This window comes from Thermobia domestica, chromosome 13 (genome assembly GCF_964235325.1).
Source record: "Thermobia domestica chromosome 13, izTheDome1.hap1.1, whole genome shotgun sequence".
Taxonomy (NCBI): domain Eukaryota; kingdom Metazoa; phylum Arthropoda; class Insecta; order Zygentoma; family Lepismatidae; genus Thermobia; species Thermobia domestica.
In genome coordinates this window covers 135,315,830-135,336,681 of record NC_137466.1, presented here as the reverse complement: position 1 = coordinate 135,336,681, position 20,852 = coordinate 135,315,830, and the positions used below count along the sequence as shown (strand labels likewise).

Here is a 20,852-nt window from a genome sequence, read left to right as displayed (position 1 = left end):
ATCTTGTCTTCTAAAAGAACTGATTTACAATAATATTTCTGCATAAGTAAGATTGTTTTTACAATTTTTATGGTATCTTTGAGTAGTACGAAATGGATCGATCTGGCTCAACATTCTTCATAAGAGGCCAACTCACAAGCCCCTGGGAAAATGACCACCGTGCACCGTGAGCCCACGGTCTTTTACGACCTAAAATTTAGGGGTGAATTTAATCCCTTTTATGAGCACTTTTAAGGGGTGTATTCATTCTCTTTTATGACCACTTTTAAGGGGTGAACTCGTTCCCTTTTACGAGCCCTCCCTGGGAATTGACCACCATACAACGTGAGTCCATGGTCTTTTACGACCTCCATTTTAGGGGTGAACTCGTTCTCTTTTATGAGCATATTTTCCAACCCTTATTTTAACATAGCACATCACACAGAGATTACGAAACATAGTGAAGATTAGATAACACATAAGAGTACATAACATAACAAGGGTGTATTCATTCCCTTTTATGAGCATATTTTTCAACCCCTATTTTAACATAGCAGAAATTACACTGAGACTATGAACACACAGCAGAACAGAAATACATAGCACAGCTAATAAAAGAACATGGCTTATTTTCCAACCCCTATTTTAACATAGCAGAAATTACACTGAGACTATGAACACATAGCAGAGCAGATAATAAACACAACCACCTCCATTTTAGGGGTGTATTCATTCCCTTTTATGATTACTTTTTCAACCCCTATTTTAAGACAATGAATACCTATGTAACATAGCGATTCGATACGCTCTTTGAACCGATTTGGATGAAACTCGGAATATGGGGGTTTTCGACCATGCTGAGTACGAATATCATACTAATTTTTACCTGGGTCCTATAGTTTATGTTGCATACGCCCTTTGTATGACAATTTTAACCGATTTGGGTGAAACTCGGTATATGGGGGTTTTCGGACATGCTGATTACAAATATCATACTTATTTTTATCTGGGTCTTATAGTTTATGTGGGATACGCCCTTTGTATGACAATTTTAACCGATTTGGATGAAACTCGGCATATGGGGGTTTTCGGACATGCTGATTACGAATATCATATTTATTTTTACCTGGGTCTTATAGTTTATGTGGGATACGCCCTTTGTATGACACTTAAAACCCAATCACTCGTAAACGAAGCAACATATTGGGACCGTGTTTCCACAGCAATATGTCATCAGGTACTACATGTCCCAAAATTAGTGGTCATCGAGGTCAAAGGTCAAAATACTTAAAACCCAATAGCTCTAAAACGGATCCACATATTGAAATGGTGTTTCCAAATCTAGTAATAGGTCATCAACTAGTGCAAGTTCCAAAATTAGTGGTCATCGAGGTCAAAGGTCAAAATACTTAAAACCCAATAACTCGAAAACGAAGCAACGTATTGAGGTGGTGTTTCCACATTTAGTAATTGCTCATCAGGTGCTACAAGTTCCAAAATAATGACCATCGAGGTCAAAAATTAAAACTCGAAAACGGAGCCAAATATCGAAGTGGTGTTTCCACATTTAGCAAGAGGTCATCAACTACCACAAGTTCCAAAATAGTGGCCATCGAGGTCAAAGGTCAACATACTTAAAACCAAATAACTCTTAAATGGATCCACATATTGAGGTGCTGTTTCCAAATCTAGTAACTGGTCATCAACTACTACAAGTTCCAAAATAATGATCATCGAGGTTAAAGGTCAACATACTTAAAACCTAATAACATGAAAACTGAGCCACATATTGAGGTGCTGTTTCCACATTTAGTAATCGACCACCAACTACTACAAGTTCCAAAATAATGATCATCGAGGTCAAAGGTCAACATACTTAAAACCTAATAACACGAAAACTGAGCCACATATTGAGGTGGTGTTTCCACATTTAGTAATTGCTCATCAGGTGCTACAAGTTCCAAAATAATGACCATCGAGGTCAAAGGTCAAAATACTTAAAACCTAATAACACGAAAACTGAGCCACATATTGAGGTGCTGTTTCCACATTTAGTAATCGACCACCAACTACTACAAGTTGTAAAATAATGATCATCGAGGTCAAACTCGAAAACTGAGCCACATATTGAGGTGCTGTTTCCACATTTAGTAATCGGCCACCAACTACTACAAGTTCCAAAATACTGATCATCGAGGTCAAACTCGGAAACGAAGCAACGTATTGAAGTGCTGTTTCCACATTTAGTAATTGGTCATCAACTAGTACATGTTAAAAAATCATGACCATCGAGGTCAAACTCGTAAACGGAGCCAAATATTGAGGTGGTGTTTCCACATTTAGTAATAGTTCATCAATCACTGCAAGTTCCAAAATAATGACCATCGAGAGCTTGTAAACGGAGCAACGGATAAATTTTGTACAAAGCAGAAAAAGTGAAGGAGGAATAAATTTGAGTGGCCTATTCAATTTTGTACCAACGAGAAATGCTATTTTAACTAGCTGAGAATTATATGTCTTCTTGTACTAATTAAATAAACGAACGAATATTGTACCAATGAGAAATGTCATTTTTCTAGACCATGTTCTAATATTTAAACAAACGAAGGGGTGAATTTGAGTGACCTATTCAATTTTACACTAACGAGAAATAATTGCGTATTTTAAATCATTTTGTACTATTTAAAGAAACAAACAATCGGATAAATTTAACCGGCTCAGAAGTTCAATACTATTTTGTACTCTTGAGTGAGCTTTCCAATTTTGTAGCAAGAAGGACCATTTTTTAAAACTAACTCAGAATTTCTTTTAATTTTTGTAATACTCAAATTTGGATGGAGTGTTTAGTTTTGTACGAACCAGAAAATTTTGATTGGATTATTTCCTTAGGTACCAACTGGAAAAAGTGAAGGGCCATTATTCAAATAAACGAAGGAATAGAGTATTTAGTTTTTGTACCAACTAGAAAAAAAGAAGTGAAGTATGAATAAAATTTAGGTGGACTATTTTCTTTTGTACCAACTGGAAAAGAGAAGAAGAGCCATTTTAACAAGTTCATAATTTCTGTAACGAAAGAATAATTTCGATGTTCTACTTTTTATACCAACGAGAAAAAATGAACTAGCTGAATATACGAAAGAATAAATTTAAGTGACCTATTCAATTTTGTACCAATGAGAAATGGCTCAGCAAAAGGCGAAGAAGGACTATTTTATATAATTTTACTACTCAAATAAACAATGAAGTATTTACTTTTGCACAATTTTGGAGTATTCAAATAAACAAAGGAATTATAATTTGTGTCAACTCTAAAATCAATTAAACGAAGTAATGCATTTGAGTGAGCTATTTATTTGAAAAACCGAAGTTGAGTATTTTATACCATTTTGTATTATTTCAACAAACAAAGGAATAAGCAAAAAAGGATCATTTTATATCATTTTAAACTAGTCTAATAAACGAAGGCATAAATATGAGTGAGCTATTTAATTTTGAAGCAACCAAAGAGCCCAATGAACGAAAGAACAATTTTGGGTGTTCTACTTTTTATACCAAACAAAGAAGAACCATTTTGTACTACTCAAATAAACGAAAGAATAAAATTGTACTAACCAGAAAAAGCGAAAAAAGACCATTTAACTAACTCAGAATTTATATACGTTTTGTTTAGGTGTCTACCGAGAAAAAAACAATAAATACCATTTTATGCCGTTCAAATAAATGAATATTTAGTTTTGTACCAAGCAAAATAAGAAAAAGAAGTGAAGAAGGAATAAAATTTGGATGGACTATTTTCTTATGTACCAACAAAAATGGAGCAAATTTGAGTGGCATACATATTTTTGTACCAACGAAAAAAAAATGAAACCGAAGGAGGAATATATTTGGGTGACCTATTCAGTTTTGTACTACGCAGAAAAAAAGAAGAATGAATAAAATTTGCACAAAAAAAGAGAAGAAGGTAAAATTTAAATAGTTCAGTATTTATGTACATTTTGTACTACTAAAATAAACGAAGGAATAAAACTGAATGTTCTACTTTTTATACTAATCAGAAGAAAACGGAGAAGGGCCATTTTATTTAATTTTGTAGTACTCAAATATACAAAGGTATAAATCTGTGTGACCCATTCAGTTTTGTACTAAGTGGAAGATTTGTTGGCTTTTTTAGAAAGACTATTTTATCTTTTTTATTACTCAAATAAAGAAACCTATTCAGATTTGCCGGCTTATTAAAAAGCGAATAAATTTCTATGTTCTACTTTTTGTGCTCTACAAATAAACGAAGGAAAAGCAAAGAGAGGCCATTTTTAACTAGCTTAGAATTTATGTGTCTTTTGTAACGAAGAAACAAATTTGAGTGGTCATTTTAACTAATCCTGCTGCGAGTAGATCAACAGTATGGCATTAACATAAAACGAAAGAAACGAATTGCGACTTAATAGCCTAAATAATTCATTTTCGAATACATACGGATCAGAGCAGACTTAAGAGGACCAAGCATTATTTTAAACTCGTATTATAGCCAACAATTAGAAACCCACTAGTAGGGCATCGATTTATCGTTTGCAGTAAACCTGTTATGCTTTAGAAAACAAAATCCATATTGGAGTATAACTTCCTCTTATGACCACCTTTTATACAACAAACAAGCTTCTTAGCCTCACTGTAAAACTGGTCTTTTTGCGGTATCGCCTGATACCTATCTGTTGGACCTCGCAGTATTTGGAAACTTGATGAAAAAGAATAACAAATATTTTTTTCTCACAATAAAGCTATACATACAGAATAATCCATTATGGTAAAAAAAAAAACTACTTTCTCCTTATGCTTATTTGAAGTAGACTTAAGAGGATTTAGGTGGTATTACATTATACTTCGATAACAATAATTCCCCGATTAATAGTAGGTTTTACAAGAATGACACATTGTGTAAGAATTTCCAATTAATAGTGGTATTGCACTGTATTTATAAAATAATAATAGTCTGTAATAGTGCAGTTTATTTTTCGAATGAGAGTTGGTTTTACAAGAACATTAAAACTTTTTAAATAGGTTACATTGCACAAGAGTTTTAAAGGTGTATTGTAGTGTACATTTTCTAGTCTACCAGCAATAATGATCTCTGAGAAAGTTATTAGGTAAAGATAAAACTTACCCGATAACAATTACACCACCATTCTGCGACAATGTACTTGGGAATTATGTTGCGAAGGACAAAGAGTTAAGAATTAAGATTGTAGTTCTTTTAACATTTATACCATCTAATTTCTCAGATTTAAGGTTAAATTAAATGGGGAAGAGGTGTACAACAAATTGTGCAAAAGTATTTGGGAGATATAACTAAGAAGTACTAGGATGTGCCAATAGAAAAATTTCAGAACTTCTATTTTAATTTTGGGGTGGAAAAACATGCCTATTAACACTATTTGTAATAATGATGATTCCGTGGGTGTAGATTGTCTTAGATAGAATACAGGTAATTCTTCCATTAAAATTTACAACTATCTAATTGATTTTGTTCATTGTTCAGACAAGCCTTTACAGGGTATTACGAGATGGGAAGTAATTATCTTTAACTACTATACTGATGAGTGGATCCAATACAAGACTATTTAGAACTAATTTTACACACCAAAGAATATTTTACAGATGCTCCGATTTTTAAGATGTGGATAAAGTTAACAGATGCTTATTGGGATAATTTCCGAGTAAAGTTGCCGGATAAACAGAAGATCGAGAGAATCGAATTTCTACCCAGCAGAAGTGTTATTTAAAGCAGGGGAATACAAATATTAATCTTGCTGCTCTTGGTCTAAAATGCAAGAATTGGAAAAGCTAAAAATACAACAAATGCATGCCAAAGACCGTAGAAGAAAGATTTTTTTTCTAATTTCTGGAGTGAGGCTAAGAAGCATGTTTGTTGTATAAAAGGTGGTCATAAGAGGAAGTTATACTCCAATATGGATTTTGTTTTCTAAAGCATAACAGGTTTACTGCAAACGATAAATCGATGCCCTACTAGTGGGTTTCTAATTGTTGGCTATAATACGAGTTTAAAATAATGCTTGGTCCTCTTAAGTCTGCTCTGATCCGTATGTATTCGAAAATGAATTATTTAGGCTATTAAGTCGCAATTCGTTTCTTTCGTTTTATGTTAATGCCATACTGTTGATCTACTCGCAGCAGGATTAGTTAAAATGACCACTCAAATTTGTTTCTTCGTTACAAAAGACACATAAATTCTAAGCTAGTTAAAAATGGCCTCTCTTTGCTTTTCCTTCGTTTATTTGCTTTTCCTTCGTTTATTTGTAGAGCACAAAAAGTAGAACATAGAAATTTATTCGGTTTTTAATAAGCCGGCAAATCTGAATAGGTTTCTTTATTTCAGTAATAAAAAAGATAAAATAGTCTTTCTAAAAAAGCCAACAAATCTTCCACTTAGTACAAAACTGAATGGGTCACACAGATTTATACCTTTGTATATTTGAGTACTACAAAATTAAATAAAATGGCCCTTCTCCGTTTTCTTCTGATTAGTATAAAAAGTAGAACATTCAGTTTTATTCCTTCGTTTATTTTAGTAGTACCAAATGTACATAAATACTGAACTATTTAAATTTTACCTTCTTCTCTTTTTTTGTGCAAATTTTATTCATTCTTCTTTTTTTCTGCGTAGTACAAAACTGAATAGGTCACCCAAATTTATTCCTCCTTCGGTTTCATTTTTTTTTCGTTGGTACAAAAATATGTATGCCACTCAAATTTGCTCCATTTTTGTTGGTACATAAGAAAATAGTCCATCCAAATTTTATTCCTTCTTCACTTCTTTTTCTTATTTTGCTTGGTACAAAACTAAATATTCATTTATTTGAACGGCATAAAATGGTATTTATTGTTTTTTTCTCGGTAGACACCTAAACAAAACGTATATAAATTCTGAGTTAGTTAAATGGTCTTTTTTCGCTTTTTCTGGTTAGTACAATTTTATTCTTTCGTTTATTTGAGTAGTACAAAATGGTTCTTCTTTGTTTGGTATAAAAAGTAGAACACCCAAAATTGTTCTTTCGTTCATTGGGCTCTTTGGTTGCTTCAAAATTAAATAGCTCACTCATATTTATGCCTTCGTTTATTAGACTAGTTTAAAATGATATAAAATGATCCTTTTTTGCTTATTCCTTTGTTTGTTGAAATAATACAAAATGGTATAAAATACTCAACTTCGGTTTTTCAAATAAATAGCTCACTCAAATGCATTACTTCGTTTAATTGATTTTAGAGTTGACACAAATTATAATTCCTTTGTTTATTTGAATACTCCAAAATTGTGCAAAAGTAAATACTTCATTGTTTATTTGAGTAGTAAAATTATATAAAATAGTCCTTCTTCGCCTTTTGCTGAGCCATTTCTCATTGGTACAAAATTGAATAGGTCACTTAAATTTATTCTTTCGTATATTCAGCTAGTTCATTTTTTCTCGTTGGTATAAAAAGTAGAACATCGAAATTATTCTTTCGTTACAGAAATTATGAACTTGTTAAAATGGCTCTTCTTCTCTTTTCCAGTTGGTACAAAAGAAAATAGTCCACCTAAATTTTATTCATACTTCACTTCTTTTTTTCTAGTTGGTACAAAAACTAAATACTCTATTCCTTCGTTTATTTGAATAATGGCCCTTCACTTTTTCCAGTTGGTACCTAAGGAAATAATCCAATCAAATTTTTCTGGTTCGTACAAAACTAAACACTCCATCCAAATTTGAGTATTACAAAAATTAAAAGAAATTCTGAGTTAGTTTTAAAAAATGGCCCTTCTTGCTACAAAATTGGAAAGCTCACTCAAGAGTACAAAATAGTATTGAACTTCTGAGCCGGTTAAATTTATCCGATTGTTTGTTTCTTTAAATAGTACAAAATGATTTAAAATACGCAATTATTTCTCGTTAGTGTAAAATTGAATAGGTCACTCAAATTCACCCCTTCGTTTGTTTAAATATTAGAACATGGTCTAGAAAAATGACATTTCTCATTGGTACAATATTCGTTCGTTTATTTAATTAGTACAAGAAGACATATAATTCTCAGCTAGTTAAAATAGCATTTCTCGTTGGTACAAAATTGAATAGGCCACTCAAATTTATTCCTCCTTCACTTTTTCTGCTTTGTACAAAATTTATCCGTTGCTCCGTTTACAAGCTCTCGATGGTCATTATTTTGGAACTTGCAGTGATTGATGAACTATTACTAAATGTGGAAACACCACCTCAATATTTGGCTCCGTTTACGAGTTTGACCTCGATGGTCATGATTTTTTAACATGTACTAGTTGATGACCAATTACTAAATGTGGAAACAGCACTTCAATACGTTGCTTCGTTTCCGAGTTTGACCTCGATGATCAGTATTTTGGAACTTGTAGTAGTTGGTGGCCGATTACTAAATGTGGAAACAGCACCTCAATATGTGGCTCAGTTTTCGAGTTTGACCTCGATGATCATTATTTTACAACTTGTAGTAGTTGGTGGTCGATTACTAAATGTGGAAACAGCACCTCAATATGTGGCTCAGTTTTCGTGTTATTAGGTTTTAAGTATTTTGACCTTTGACCTCGATGGTCATTATTTTGGAACTTGTAGCACCTGATGAGCAATTACTAAATGTGGAAACACCACCTCAATATGTGGCTCAGTTTTCGTGTTATTAGGTTTTAAGTATGTTGACCTTTGACCTCGATGATCATTATTTTGGAACTTGTAGTAGTTGGTGGTCGATTACTAAATGTGGAAACAGCACCTCAATATGTGGCTCAGTTTTCATGTTATTAGGTTTTAAGTATGTTGACCTTTAACCTCGATGATCATTATTTTGGAACTTGTAGTAGTTGATGACCAGTTACTAGATTTGGAAACAGCACCTCAATATGTGGATCCATTTAAGAGTTATTTGGTTTTAAGTATGTTGACCTTTGACCTCGATGGCCACTATTTTGGAACTTGTGATAGTTGATGACCTCTTGCTAAATGTGGAAACACCACTTCGATATTTGGCTCCGTTTTCGAGTTTTAATTTTTGACCTCGATGGTCATTATTTTGGAACTTGTAGCACCTGATGAGCAATTACTAAATGTGGAAACACCACCTCAATACGTTGCTTCGTTTTCGAGTTATTGGGTTTTAAGTATTTTGACCTTTGACCTCGATGACCACTAATTTTGGAACTTGCACTAGTTGATGACCTATTACTAGATTTGGAAACACCATTTCAATATGTGGATCCGTTTTAGAGCTATTGGGTTTTAAGTATTTTGACCTTTGACCTCGATGACCACTAATTTTGGGACATGTAGTACCTGATGACATATTGCTGTGGAAACACGGTCCCAATATGTTGCTTCGTTTACGAGTGATTGGGTTTTAAGTGTCATACAAAGGGCGTATCCCACATAAACTATAAGACCCAGGTAAAAATAAATATGATATTCGTAATCAGCATGTCCGAAAACCCCCATATGCCGAGTTTCATCCAAATCGGTTAAAATTGTCATACAAAGGGCGTATCCCACATAAACTATAAGACCCAGATAAAAATAAGTATGATATTTGTAATCAGCATGTCCGAAAACCCCCATATACCGAGTTTCACCCAAATCGGTTAAAATTGTCATACAAAGGGCGTATGCAACATAAACTATAGGACCCAGGTAAAAATTAGTATGATATTCGTACTCAGCATGGTCGAAAACCCCCATATTCCGAGTTTCATCCAAATCGGTTCAAAGAGCGTATCGAATCGCTATGTTACATAGGTATTCATTGTCTTAAAATAGGGGTTGAAAAAGTAATCATAAAAGGGAATGAATACACCCCTAAAATGGAGGTGGTTGTGTTTATTATCTGCTCTGCTATGTGTTCATAGTCTCAGTGTAATTTCTGCTATGTTAAAATAGGGATTGGAAAATAAGCCATGTTCTTTTATTAGCTGTGCTATGTATTTCTGTTCTGCTGTGTGTTCATAGTCTCAGTGTAATTTCTGCTATGTTAAAATAGGGGTTGAAAAATATGCTCATAAAAGGGAATGAATACACCCTTGTTATGTTATGTACTCTTATGTGTTATCTAATCTTCACTATGTTTCGTAATCTCTGTGTGATGTGCTATGTTAAAATAAGGGTTGGAAAATATGCTCATAAAAGAGAACGAGTTCACCCCTAAAATGGAGGTCGTAAAAGACCATGGACTCACGTTGTATGGTGGTCAATTCCCAGGGAGGGCTCGTAAAAGGGAACGAGTTCACCCCTTAAAAGTGGTCATAAAAGAGAATGAATACACCCCTTAAAAGTGCTCATAAAAGGGATTAAATTCACCCCTAAATTTTAGGTCGTAAAAGACCGTGGGCTCACGGTGCACGATGGTCATTTTCCCAGGGGCTTGTGAGTTGGCCTCTTATGAAGAATGTTGAGCCAGATCGATCCATTTCGTACTACTTCTTTGGTATTAGGATTCGTTTTAAAATTTACATTTAAAAAGTACTATATTATGGTGTAGCAACTTAAAATGAATTTAATAAATCTATTTGTCTGCCGAGTCGCAGAAAAGCTGAAAGGTATAGGCTTTCAATAAGTTATATTTCATTGAACCGTAATCGAGCTAGTTCTGCTTCATTGATGCGAAAAAGACACATTGCTCCTTGAAAATAAAATGTTTTTTGCTTATATTGGTTGGTCTTTTGTTTTAATAGAAGTAAAAATTCATAATCAAACTAGTGTTTTTATGAATACTTCTTGATTTGATTAAATTTTACCAACAAGTTAAGGTCACAACTGGTATCATCAAGCTCATTTTGTCTGATTTTGCTTGTGAAGCTAGTGAAGAATTTATAAAATTTATGTTTCTTAGATTCCTTTTCCGCACCCAGTTCATATGCAACCGAAACGTCACGAAAGTTGTGTGGGTTGCATGTAAAATGTGCTTACAGACGAGAGTACGCTACAATATGTGTTGTGTATTCTGTGCGAAATACTTAATATTTGTTATCTTTTAGCCACTTGTTGATATGTGTGCAGCTCAATTAAATCCCTACTATCTTAGGAAATCCCATACCCAATCTAAGATATAATAAATACACAATATGAAAGTGTTCATTACCGTTTCCAATGAACTGGAGGCAAAATGTGTTGATCATTACTCTTTATTCATTAGATTCACCAAAATTCACTCTTGAATTTACCCATTATTTGCAAAATGAATAGTACCTTATTTGAGACAGTATTAAAATAAACAAAATTAAATAAGTAAATGAAAAATAATTCCATGTGAGTATTTAGTCAAATTGTGTAATTTTTACATTCATTATTGTGTATTATATTCTAAATTCACGAGTAATTGACGTTTATCATTAGCCAGATAAAGAGTCAGATTACAAATAAAGACAATTATAGAATTAAAATCAGTAGCAATACAGAGAGGAAATGCAGTCAACATTTTATAATCCTTCCCATCAGTACGAGAGCTGGATAAAATTTTTTACTTAAAATAAGTAGTATAAACATAGTGGTGGACAGTGATTTGTTTTTCTAAGTTTATTTAGTAAATCCATTCTATTTCCCTTTATATTTCTTCGCTGGCATTATATTCTTATTTCAACTTTTTATCACTAATCCTGAAGATTTGCCTAAGATATTGAACTTGGACTTCTTTCTTTTTTTAAATTTATAGTGCTAAACTGTGGTCTCCAGTTCCTGTTCTGTGTTCTGGTAACAGTGAATGTGTTTGTCGTTTTCGAAAATGGAGTGCTAGGTGTAGAAGTGTGTGATGAAATAGATTTGTTTCACGTTTTAAAAAATTAGTAGCATCCGCACAATTATTTGTTTTAATTTGTAATGAATTTGCTATAATTATTATAACATTGCATCGATCACTTCCATTGATGATATGAATTCAACGCTTAGAAATTTTTCAATGTAAATTTTTTAACATATAATTTTGTGTTTATACACTATGTTACTAAAATAATTTTTTCAGCTAATTTATGAATTATTTTTCTTTTCTTTCTTTTCTTCTTTTTTTCTGCAGCAAAATTTTCAAAATAAAAATCCTATAGAAAAATCAAAACATAGAGAAATATAAAATACGGAAAAATTCCTCTTCAGAGGAGATGGCGATCTAATAAAAAAAGAAGGTAGAAAATGTGTTGACCAGAATATTAAAATAATGTAGATTAAGTTTCAATCTTACATGTTTTGCAAAACTATTCTGTAGTCACTGGGAAATGAACGAAGAGCTGATTGGAAACCTTTTGTAAGCCTAGATTTCAGCTAGAATATTCTACCTATAGATCTTTATTAAAATTTTCTTAACAGATCACTTTACCATTCATTTCCTAAAAGAACTGCTATAGCTATCTGGTTTCTTGCTAGCTTCCGAGCTATAAAAGCTGAACCCTGTGAATGCTTTTTCTCTCAATGGAATTTCATTCATTATTGAGCATTTCCTCTTAACTTATCTCTTAACACTGTTCATACACATTTAGAGCTTGATCCTTACGAAAGATTATTTTAAGGGAGATGAGATACTGTATATTAAATATGCACAAACATTTACCTTGATAGTTTTTTGTAACTTTGAAGATAACAGATAGAAACGCTAAAATTTCCGTACTATGCAAACATCGACAGGGAAACATTGTTTGACATAGTCTAAATACTATCTGGTTAACAGTGTTTTCAGCCCAATATAAAAGATTTTCTTTTAATCGACACTACATCATATTATTACATACTTCATGTCTGCATAGTAAACGAAATCAGACACATATAATACAGTTTGACACATATAATATCACACTTTTATTATTAACTGGTATAAACTAAGGATTCTACAATATCACAAACATCGAAAAATAACCAAAATTTGGAGACTCCTGTAACAGTAATGACACAAGTGAAGCTGACGGGGCGTAGATTGGTTTCAAAACACAAAAAATATAACGTCGTTTATAGCAATATAATATCTTGAACCATTCGGGAGATATGAGAATCATTGGTAAAGATAGCTGTACTACTTCAAAATAGCCCATTCATGTGCACACTTTCCTTAGGTGCCATCTTCTCAGTATAATATAATTTTAAACAGTGTTGGAAACTTTAGCATTATTTACTATATCTCCGAAAGAGTTTGAGATACGAAATAGCTCTGAACGGATCTTTATATCTATTGAAAATTGTCCATGGGATTGAATAGCTCACTTATCTAAGCACGTTTTATTAAATAAAGCCTCTTGAAAAATGACAAAGTTAAAATCTGTTTTAACTTTGTTTCTGTTCATAACACAATACGTCATGTCATGATTATAGTATTGGACACCGAGGTACTTGAATGTGCATTGTCGCATTCGTATCGCTTATGTTATTGAAGCCTCCATAATTTGCATGTTTGTTAGACAATAGAGTAGTTTGTAACTCTGATTAATAAATGTGATATTTTAAGTTTTTATTTAATATGTAGATTTGAAATTTGTAATAATACGACGTAGTACTATTCAAAGAAATATAACTTTATTGGTTTGACAACACTGTTAACCTGGTGCAATCGCAAAGTATGTCCAACAAAGTCACTCTGTAGACATTTTCATGGTAGAAATTTCAATCTTTTTACCCACTAGTTAAAAGTTTTAAGAATATATATATATATATATATATATATATATATATATATATATATATATATATATATATATATATATATATATATATGTGTGTGTGTGTGTGTGTGTGTGTGTGAGTATGTATGTATGTATGTATATACAGGGTTGCCCATTTTAATCTTCCCACGGAAATATCTCGAAAACGGTTCAACATAAATGAACCAAACAAAAACTCGGAAAGGAAATGCCATCGAATGGTGTTGTCACGGTGTCCCCCAGGGCTGCCCTTCAGTGATTCTCAGGGTCCAACTTTAAATTTTCAAATGGGAACATGTGGCGAGTGATGCATCGATATATCTTTAAAAACTAAAGAGGCGTAGTGCCAAAAGATTTTCTCATATCGGTCACCGTATTCAAAATGGCCGGCAAGACATGGTGCCTGTATCAGATAAAACGTCCAGTATCACTAACATCGAAATGGTTTAACATAAATGAACCAAACAAAAAGTTAAATAGGAAAGACCATGGAGCACATCGAATGGTATTATCGCGGTGCCCTCCAGAGCCGTCATTCATGGGAGCCCAGGGCCCAACTTTAAAATTTTAAATTGAACATTGGGCGAGTGATACCTCGTTCGATAGATCTTTAAAAACTAAAGTGTGCTGCGGTAGGATTTTCCATATTGGTCACAGCATTCAAAATCGCCGCCAACACATGGTTCCTGTATCAGATAAAACGTCCAGTACTATTAATGTGATAAATGAACCGAACAAAAACTCAAATAGGAAAGGTAATGGGACACATCGAATGATATTGTCGCACTACCCCCGGAGGGTCCAGAGCCAAATTCAAATTTTTAAATGGAAACATGAGGTGAGTGATACCTCGTTCAAATTGTAAAAACTGCAATGTTCGACAGTTTTGTTTTGCATTTCAGTTGATTGATTTTTGCATGAAATCATTGCATGCAAAAAAATGGAAGGTACCCTTTATCACGAATTTTACCTACTTTTACTCATTACAGAGACATTATCTCTTATAAAAACACATTTCAGATAATTTTGTTGCGTAGATTCAATTTCCAAAAAACTATTGTTCTCATTTGCACTTTTACCATTCCTTCCCATTTCAGAGGAGGGAAGTTGCAGCGACAGTTTTCTAGGAATTACGCTCCTTCTTTGCATTAAGTTACTTTTATTTTAATCATCTTTTTCTTTGCTGCATCGTTCTCGAGCTGTGGAATAATAAATACCCACTGTGATTTCCTATACGAGTTTTATTCTGTTCGTTTATCTCTAATCGTTTTGATATTAGTGGTACTGGACGTTTCATCTGATACAGGGACCATGTCTTGGCGGCCAATTTTAAAACGGTGATCCATACAAAAAATGTTTTGCCAGAACGCTCTTCAGTGTTTAAAGAAATATCACTCGACTCATGTTTCCATTTAAAATTTCAAAGTTGGGCCCTGATCCCTCATGAAGGGTGACTCTGGGGGGCACCATGATAACACCATTCGATGTGCCCCATGGCATTTCCTATTTGAGTTTTAATTCGGTTCATTTATGTTGAAACGTTTTCGAGATATTTTAAAAGATTAAAATAAGCCACCCTATATATATATATATATATATATATATATATATATATAGTTCCAGTATATGCGCTCCTGGATTATTGATTCAATCAAGGTATATACATATCCCTATTCCACTAAATTCGAATTTAATAATACAGTCCCAGAGATGTAAAGGGAGAAATTAGGAGAAAAGCAATTTGGAGATATACAAGTTATGTATGCATATGTTATAATAGAGGTCTAATTTGAACTTAGGAAACAAACACTTGCAAATGAATTTATGAATTTTCCTAATTTGTCTAATTATTAGTAATCTCTACCATTGTACTATTTTATTAGGAATATCGCAGTAGTATAGTTAGCTAAAACTAATGATGTATCACTATTAAGCCGTTGCTGGATGAACTGATGTCTGATCTGCGTTGGTTTAAGTATTGTATATACACAGAATATGACATCCTAGGTAGAGGGCGTAAACCTTTTTGTGGGTAGTAACCTCGGCTAGCAAAAACGAATACAGAATATGTAGGTAATTTTTGATCCAGGCATTCTGTTAACTAACTTTGTCACTTTTCTCCCCGACAAAGACTATCTCAGTATTACAAATATTACAACAACTATTTTCTACTTTTTATATTATTATTGTAATACCAATATGACGAGTGGTTGTTTATATAATATGGCAATATAATATAAACATGGGTGTTAGTAAAGAATAAGTAATAGATTATAATACGAATAATATAATTAAATCTTAAGAGTAATGTTAGATTGGAATCAAGATTTTAGATGATACCATAGTACCACTTAAGGATAAATTTAACCATTATTAACAATAACTTTAAGTTGTCAGATCGTATAACAAAAATATGAAAAGATGGTAACTATCTTATATTCATACGATTTTAAGACAATGCAACCTTGTGATATATATATATATATATATATATATATATATATATATATATATATATATATATATATATATATATATATATATGTACGTAGTATGGTGGCTCAGTGGAAATGCGCTTATCTTTCTTGCGAGGAATTCCTGATTCACTCCCGGACTGTGTGGGTTTTGTGGTGGAGAATCGTGTCCGTACGGTTTCTTCAAATTCTCTACCTATTTTGCACGTTTTCAATGCACAAGTTGTCTCAAAATCATTTATTTTCCTTAACCATCCGTCTACTTTAGCGAAAAAGGAATACAAAATCTGTAATCGTGAAACTTCGAGGTTTTAAGACATCTTTATAAAATAGATAATCTTTCAATTCAGATTCCTTCGATAAACGAGTGTCCTGATGTTATTGTTCTTTACAACGAAAAGGTTTAAATTGGTATTATTATTATTATTATTATTATTATTATTATTATTATTATTATTATTATTAATAATAATAATAATAATAATAATAATAATAATAATAATGAATAGTATTAATATAGATTCAGCACATGTATCACTAAAATAAATATAATTCTACTGTTTTAAGAAACCTTTTCACCATCTTATTGTGGTGGGTATATATAATTGTTAACTCTCAATCAAGGTTAAGCATTTTGGATGTTGAATTTGCTCTTTACTCTTTCCCCACCTTTCAGGTTATTATAGAAAGAAAGTATCATGAACGTTGTTCCTAAACAAAATAGCTCAGGCGCTAACGTTTATCAGCTTCTTTGCAAGACAGGAAGAAGAACCTTAGACGTGGTAGCTTGAGATAAAAACTCACCAAACGTGTAGTTAATTTTCTTCTTAGAATGGAATTATTCAGGTGGAAACTTATGTTAGCGCTTATATAGTTTATTCACAAATTGCTACATTTTAGGACACTATTTTTGTCATCTATTTTGGCATTCTTTGGTATAGATGGATACGTAATAAATTTTTCAAACTCGTAAACACAGGATGCGATTAAAAAAATATTTTTGAATTAAGTAAAATATTTTTTCTCTTTAATTTAGTGAATTGACTGCAAACCCTCTAACCATAGATTGTTAATTGATTAAGTGATCATTATCCTCACAGTTGAGCATACTATTTATCTGAAAGCATGTCTAACAAACTTTAAATGACTTAAGAGTATTATATCAAAATGTGACTTATGTACGAATGAAAAGTCTGCTAACAACACGAGACCACAATACTTACAAACGTTGCTAGCTTACAGCTAGCATTCATAGCGTTTTCGATTCTGAAAATACAGGTTTTTGGTAGTGCTACGAACAGGTTTTAGCGACATGCAGTATTTTACCAAAAGCATCAATTAGTACATTCAAAAGTATAAGGCTGAACAGTAGAAAGAGGAGGAAAATGTCTGCTTTCTTATGACAGGTTAAGCTCTTATCACACATTCTCTTGTTTAATTTAAATTATTGAAAGAATCTGTAATTATCGTACCATTATTTTGTTAATTTTGGTTGATATTTCTAGGTTTTAACTCTAGTTTCTAGCAAGCTATCTCAAATAGACCAAGAGTCTCAGTCCGTATAAGTTGTGTAGACGCAACGCAATATAAGCGTTTACTTTTTTCTTTTCTTTTTCTTTTTTCTTTTTCAAATTATCGGCGAAGCTCTTGCTCGAGATTTTGCGCATTAGGTTGTGGTAGGCAAGATTATATGAAAATTTGTACTGAATGCCCCCTCCCTAATTGTACCTGACTGTATAAGTTATTCGTTGTCTTGTTCTAACATTACAAAATTCGTTTGAATGGTTTGAATTATGCAAGTACTGAACAATTTATTATTTTCAAAATTATGTACTTCATTTATTATGTACTACAAATGGTGTCCGATTATATAATACATGACTCTTTTTCGATAAATCAATTTTTAAAACTAGTGTTCATTGTTCATAATTACAAGCATTAAAATCTTAATATCTAAAATGATAGTAACAGAGTCCAAACACGGAAATATAAATAATTAACAAAGTAATCAGAGACAGTTTATTATTGAATAATTCAATGTAGTTTTACGATGTAGAGTTCTCAAAGACAACATATTCTACTCAGGAACAAGTACCAAGGTGTACACGGTAATGACGCTAAAGGCACGAAAAGAAAAAAGAAAAAAGAACAATTTAGGTGTTGGTAGCGTGGAAATTGGGTGTCAATTTCAACTAGAGGAACAGCTGAGGCATCTATCTACGAATTCTGGTCATGAAACGAGAACAGAGGGAGAGTTCTTCTCTAATATTCCAGTCACAAATGCCTTTGCCCAAATTCTGTTCTTTGAAGGAGAATACGAAAACAAACCAAGATATCCGATTCTATCTCTTTGAGCAGCAGTAGCGAGATTATCATAAAGAAAAAGTATTTCGGAGCCAGGAGTTCTTTCAGAGGGAAAGTACCTACTTTGATACATTGAAGTAAACATTTCTGTACTATTCGCTGTACACGGCAGAAGGTTTCGAGGCGTGAGAAGCTTTCTAAATTCTCAACTAGCATTTAGTCACCAACATACTGACTTGAGAGATGGGGCCCTGTAGTAGAAATGAAATGAAATGAAATTTTGAGTTTTACGTCCCACGGTTATGCCGGTTAGGCTAAAGGAGACGGTGATAATGAGTAATGAATGAAATGGTGGAATGAATAAAGTGGGAGAAAACGGGAGAACCCCGAGAAAACCCACGCACACGGTGTTTGTCCACCACAAAGTTCACTTGACGGAAGCAGGGTTTGAACCCGAGACCCCTAGCACCAGAGGTGAACGCTCTACCACTGAGCCACCGCGGCCCCGGCCCTGTAGTAGAGGGCTCATCTCTTGTGAGAGGGGACTGATTCGATCCGAGGCTATACCAGTTTGTGATACATTCCATTGGACTATAGCGTCCATTGATTTCCCCCCGTTTCCTCCTACACTCATTTCACAATTTTACAATCATTACTTTTCATTGATCATACTCGCTCTATCGCTTAAAGGACATAACACTGCAACATTAAATTAAGGATTTCAATTAATTTTTTAAGGATCTTATATCTTCCAAATAAGGGAAATTACCCATCAACCGTGTTAATTAGAAAGTTAAAAGTAAAATAGTGCAATTTTTTGGCTGAAAAATTATGTGACGAGACGCTACTGTACACAAAATATTAACAACAGTAAATATATTGTTCTGTCTGTAATGCAACTGACGTTTGTTTTTATATAGCTCGCATAAGAAAATAGGTGCCTGTTGACGAAAAGAATTGATGAACTCTAAGTAGTTTTTTTTATTTAAGCAAAATATTACATATTTGTGTCTGATATATCTTTTGCACCTAGCCCAGCTCAACATACAATTTGGGCTTGCAATTCAAATCACTGTTAACAATAAAACTCCAATATATAAGGGCTATTCTAAGAAAGGAAAAGAGTTACTAATATTCTTGCGCTCTTTTAATGCATGCAAAATTAATGAACTTATACACCGTATTCGGAAATGGCTGAATGGAGAAAGCGAAGAAGAGGAAAGTAGGATAAAATAAATAATTCCTTGTAATCTTCCGATAGATGTTTGTCGTAGTAGGATTTTCCATTAGAGGATTACATTTCATGCTTTTGTATGACGGGACGAAGGAATAGAGATTCAGGGCTTCTGTGGATTAGAGACCTCTATACAATCCAATATTACAGATGGAAAATTTTCTGTTATTCAGAATGGTAAGTGGTCTGGGGGTGAGTATGAACGGACGAGCGGGGGGCGTAGATGAATTTGAAAAGGTCGACGTGTCCACTTGATCACATTTACAAATCCTTTGACAACCCAACCCTCAGATCTTCGCATGAAATATTCAAAGTATACTCGATTCATGTCAGACACGTGGATCTTTTAAGCACGTGTCAAGATTCCTTTGGACAAAAATAACATTTTTTATGTTTGATTCTGTAGTTAACATTTTTAACAACATAAACTGTACCTGATTGTATGTTACACTTCGGTGCGTTTAACAAGTTTTTTTTTTCTTAGGAGAAAACAAAAATATTACTTCTAAGAAATAAAGATTTTTTCAAGATCTTTTATTTTTGTAGCTATTATTGTTATAAAAGCAATTTTATTTCTAATACCTATCATATTAATGCAGCTTACATTACAGAAAGATTACACGATAATGTAGAACCTGTAAGTTGCTATTTATTTAGTGTATGCATAAACAAACATGCATATTAACAGGCTTAAATACATAAGCACTCGTTTTGCCTTAACTACAGTCTGTAAAAGCCTTAAGAAGAAACAATATTAAAAATATGCAGACCATAATTAGTAATTTGGTTAAGAGAATCAAGCAATGAAACTCCCCAGACCTCCTCTAGTATTTCCTACCTAGATGTCGCACTACGTTATCCCGAAGCGGTTTATTCCTATTTCAACCGGTTTGCTTTGTACCATACGACGTTTTGTATCTTTTCATTTGAACACTCTTTGGTAAGAAATTCAGTATCTCATTTACTTTGGAAATCATTTGATTCATTTACGACAGCCCATGATTAGTTTCTGGGAAATCCTATGAAAAGTAGTTGTGTGAACAGGTAAATTGAAGGTGAACAACATTACATTTAAAATGTCAGGCTATGATACGCGTAGCTTTTATTATCTGTTATACCGGACGCTGGAGCTTTTATCTTATATCCGGTATAAGATTTATCTATGAAAACGTAAAATTTATTA

At 33.0% G+C, this 20,852-nt stretch overlaps 1 protein-coding gene across 2 annotated transcripts in view; it reads right to left on the bottom strand.

Annotated features, from left to right (window-relative positions):
• The window catches only part of LOC145668536 (calcitonin gene-related peptide type 1 receptor-like), a 1,245,332-nt gene that overhangs the window by 608,139 nt on the left and 616,341 nt on the right, over nt 1-20,852 (bottom strand). The window lies entirely within an intron of this gene.